The sequence below is a fragment of the Tupaia chinensis genome, unplaced genomic scaffold (assembly GCF_000334495.1).
Source record: "Tupaia chinensis unplaced genomic scaffold, TupChi_1.0 Scaffold000335_1, whole genome shotgun sequence".
Lineage (NCBI taxonomy): Eukaryota > Metazoa > Chordata > Mammalia > Scandentia > Tupaiidae > Tupaia > Tupaia belangeri.
In genome coordinates this window covers 406,416-410,525 of record NW_006159829.1, presented here as the reverse complement: position 1 = coordinate 410,525, position 4,110 = coordinate 406,416, and the positions used below count along the sequence as shown (strand labels likewise).

The 4,110-nt window shown below is 65.9% G+C and overlaps 1 protein-coding gene and 1 long non-coding RNA gene across 2 annotated transcripts in view; both read right to left on the bottom strand.

Moving 5' to 3' along the window:
* Window positions 1-4,082, bottom strand: part of EEF1D (eukaryotic translation elongation factor 1 delta) — a 5,611-nt gene extending 1,529 nt beyond the window's left edge. The window contains exons 1-2 of the mRNA XM_027773287.1: window positions 3,688-4,082; window positions 625-639 (exon numbers count right to left, since the gene is read on the bottom strand). The gene's annotated coding sequence lies outside the window, so the exon portion shown is untranslated. The remainder of the gene's footprint in view (window positions 1-624; window positions 640-3,687) is intronic.
* On the bottom strand, window positions 2,203-3,455 carry LOC114008430 (uncharacterized). Its single transcript, XR_003549962.1, has 2 exons — window positions 3,097-3,455; window positions 2,203-2,454 (listed from the first exon to the last, which is right to left on the bottom strand). It is a non-coding gene; the product is annotated as an uncharacterized LOC114008430 (long non-coding RNA).
* Window positions 4,083-4,110: the final 28 nt, after the last annotated feature.

Below are 4,110 nucleotides of genomic sequence, written 5' to 3'. Positions count from 1 at the left end.
CAGCCTGCTGTACCGGCGTGCCCTCCCAGGGGTGCGGCCAGGCTCCCTGCCCAAATCAGAGGAGTCCCGAGGGGCCCTGGCCTCCACAGTCCTCCAGCCCAAGCTGGGCAGCACTTACCAAGGCCAGGCTGCAGGGCAGAGGCAGGGGTGAGGAATGGGAGGTGGGAGTGGGCTCCAGGAGGCTGGACATTGTGACATCACTCCTGTCGTGGAGTGATGGCCCTCGAGCGCCCAGGCCCCGCAGCAGAGCAGGTGGGCTGACCCCAGGCTGAGCCTACAGGCCTCCCTGGCCTGTGTGATCTCAGAACAGGCTCCTGGGGGCAGGTTCTTCCCACAGGAACTGCAGCCAGCGAGGGAAAGCCACTTCTGAGACACCCCAACAAGGGGCCCGGCGTGCCCTATGGCCATGTCCCCATGCGCGCCATCACTTCCTGCAGGGAGCAGAGCCCGCGGGCGGACCTGCGCGGCACCGAGGACTCCACCCAAGGGTGCACAAGGCCCTCCCCTCTGCCCTGCCAGGCAGGGGCTGGGGCGCCTCAGGCATGGTGACACAGAAGGACACCCGGCCGAGGTGAAGGCCAGGACATGTGACAGGTGTGACAGGTGTGACAGGTGGGTACTTACTTTTGCTCCGACCTCCTGGGGCAGCGTAAAGGAAAAGCAGCAGGTTAGGGCAGTTGAGAAGGTGGGCACCAGTGAGGGCGCCTGGCACAAAGCAGAGCAGGTGAGTTTGGTAAAGCCAGGTGGCCAGCACTGGGCAGGTGGCCCCCACTGGAATCCCTGGCAGCCTGCTGCCAGCCTGACAGGAATGCTCCTGGAGTTCCTGCTGGCTGGAGCCCAGGTGGGCCCTGGGCACAGGTAGGAGGCACTGTCTGAGCCACCCAATGCCCATCCAAGCCCAGGCAACCAGGGATGGGGTGAGCCAGCACCCATCAGTGCCCCTGGAGCTGCAAGGAGAGCCCAGCGTGAGCTGCGAGAGACTCCCAGTCCTCCCATATGCCCACCCCAGCGCGCACGGGAGGGTGGACCCTTCCACGGGGCTGCAAACGCCAGGACTCTGCCCCCAAGCCAAGAGAGCTGCTTCACGCTCCCAGTTAAGTTCTGGGAAAGCCAGTGGGCACACCGCCCGGCCCAGGGCCTGCCCTCTGTCAGCTCAGCGGCAGCCAGAAGCAGGCTGCAGGGAGGCCCTGGTGGCCATGGGCCCCAGCACCCTCAGGCACAGGACCCACCACACCCCTCTCAGCAGAAAAGCCAGTCTGAGCTGAAGCACTCGCCCGAGGACCCAGTACAAGCTCACAGTTGTCCAGCGAGGATGGCCGGACGCTCTCAATCCTGGGGGTTCACTGGCAGGGGACTGGGATGCCCTCCAACCCCGGCTGGGTCCTTGGTCTTGGCAGCCTGCCCAGTGAGCCCTGCGGGGCTCTGGCCAGGGCTGGCAACCTTGGGGCACTCACAGACTGAGTATGTTCCTGCCTGAGCAGAGCCCAGGCCTGGCTCTGTGGCTAGCTGGCCCTAGGTATGAGGCTCCATGGTCTGTAAGCTGGGGGGCAGTTCTCCCAGCACCAGCAGGACCTGGCTGCGGAGCCCGAGGAAGGTGAGGAAGTGGCCTGGCTGGGCTGCCCACCCAAGTGCCGAGAGCCTGGAGTCTCCATGTGCCCCCCACCACACGCTCCACCACCCACCCTCAGGATGCTGCCTTAGGAAGCCTGTGCCCACCAGTCGTGGATGCAGCAGGGTCTGACAGTCCACCTTCCATGCGGCCTGGGGACTGAAGAGGTTGATGGCACGGAGCCTGCTGGCAGCTCGGCCTGAGCACCCCCACAGGCAGGCAGAGCGCTCTGGACTCACCAGGCCTGGGTTTGTGGGCCAGCCCTGCCAGAAGAGCCTTCTGAATCTCCAGTGTCTACGAGGGCAGCTCCCTCACACAAAATGTGGTGGGGCACCTTAGCAGGCCACACCAGCATCTCTGGGCAGGGGTGGCATGGCTGGCCTTCCAAGGCCTCTCTCCCGGGCTGTGCAGGGTCTCTGCCCTGTGCTCCTGCCGACTCCCACTACATCGCCCCTGCGCACAAGTCACAGCCTGCCTGTGGCACGAAGGGCCCTGTGTCTGAGACCCAGGACTCAGGCAGCAGCCACCTCGGGCCACCACCCAGGCCCCGCCAGCCCCAATACGTCCTCGCCTGCAATGCCACCGCAGGCCACCTCTCTTTCTGTCCCAGCCCGGCTGTGGCACCTCCTAGGCGGCTCCAGTACCGCGGGTGCTTTGTCGACCCTGCCCCATACACACATGCACCTGTGCCAGAGCCCAGTGATGGTCTACACGTGCAGGGGAAACTGAGGCCCTGAGTGTCCGTGGCTATGACTTCCTTGTTGAGGTGAGAAGAGCTGGGGGCCACGGCTGTTCCAAGGCTGCCCAGTGCACGCAAGTCTCGCAGTCATCGTTTCCCACGGCACCTTAACACGCCAACACAGGACCAAGGCCACGGATGTCGGGAGCCAGCATTTCCTGCCCTCAGCCCTCCCAAGCGCCTGGCAAGCACATCTGTGCTAAACCCTGCAGCCTGGCCTAGCTACTGGGTGCAAAACCTAGGGACCAGCCCTGCCCCACCTCTTCCAGAGGGCCAGAGAGCCCGACAAGGGCCTCACAGCAGGAAGGTCCCTGGCTCCACCTCACCCCAAGTCCCACAGCCCCAACCCACACCCCAGGAAGAGGAACCAAAGCCCTGGGCAGAACTGGCACCACACAGCTGGGAGGGCACTTGGCCCCTGCAGAGGGCTCCCTCCTGGCCTCCAGATGCATCCTGGCCTGTGCTGCCACAGGGCTGGCCCAGGGCGCAGAGACCCTGCAGAGGTGGGGCCCCAGTGTGCACACAGCACAGAGGGACTCAGGAAGTGACCAATCACAGGTGAGCAGAACAGCCGCGGCAGAAGCCTGCCCTGCCTGCCTTCCTGAGTTGCAGGTAGTGCCGGCCTAAGAAGCAGACAGCCTGTGTGCCAAGGGCCACCCAGCGTTATGGGAACCAGCCCTGACGTCCCATCAGGTCCCCATCATTCCTCCCCTTTGCTCTGCTCCAAGTCTTTCCCTTTTCCACTTACAGCCTCTTTGTAATAACGCCACCATCCCTTTCAAAGAGCGGCTTCAGTCACCTCTCTGGAGACTGCAGGACCATCTTATGCAAATCGGGAGGACCTCAGCCCGGCACGAACTTTCTCTTCTGTGTTCACTAACGGTCAAAGGTCCACCAGCCTTTTACCCGTGCCTGAACTGTCCAAGCCCAGAACCCAGGCTGCAGTACTTGCTCAATAAACACGTGCTGAACGACACGCCTAACGGATCCTCGCCCACGGAGACGGAAGCTGATCCTGGCTCCGGCAGTACGGCCGCGGGGTTGGTTGCACGACCCTGGTGCACCGCCAGTTGCAGCGTGCAGAGCGGGTCGAGGGCCGGTACCTCTCCCCCGGAGTCTCTGGCCCCCGGTCCGCCCCGCCACGTGGCTTTCGCCGCCCCGCCCCTCTGCGCTCTGCAGGACAGCCGCACTTGGCCCACGGCCCCTAAGCCGGCACGCTGGCTGACTTGCGCCCGGCCCCTAACGGCGCAGATTCACGGCGCACCCTGGGCCGCCTGCCCTCCCCGCCCCGCGGGCCTCTGCGGCGCGTGCGACCCCTCCCGGGGGACGCAGTACTTACACGCCGGCCGAGGACGGGGCGACCACTGATTAGGAACCGGTGGGCGCTGGGGAGCTCAGGAAAGGAAGGGCAGCTCGGGCCGCGCACGGGAAATGAAGCACTAGGCTGTACCAAGTGCCCTGGGCCGGGCCGCGGGGGTCCGCGCAGCGCGCACGTCCCACTCGCCCTCGGGGCCCTCGGCGGGACGCGGCACGAAACCGCCAAAGCAGCAGCCGCACGGAGACAACCGCGGAGGTCGCTCTTCCCAGAGGAGCCTGAGCCACAAGGCGGGAAGGGGTCCGCGGTGCGCCTGATCCCCCTCTGCAGCTCGCCCGGTGGAGTCGCCGCACCGAGGGGGTGGGGCTGGCGGGCAGGCAGCGCGGGTGACACGGCGAGGCGGCCAGAGCGCAGGCGCCGCCCGGGGCCGGGCCGGGGCGGGGAGCT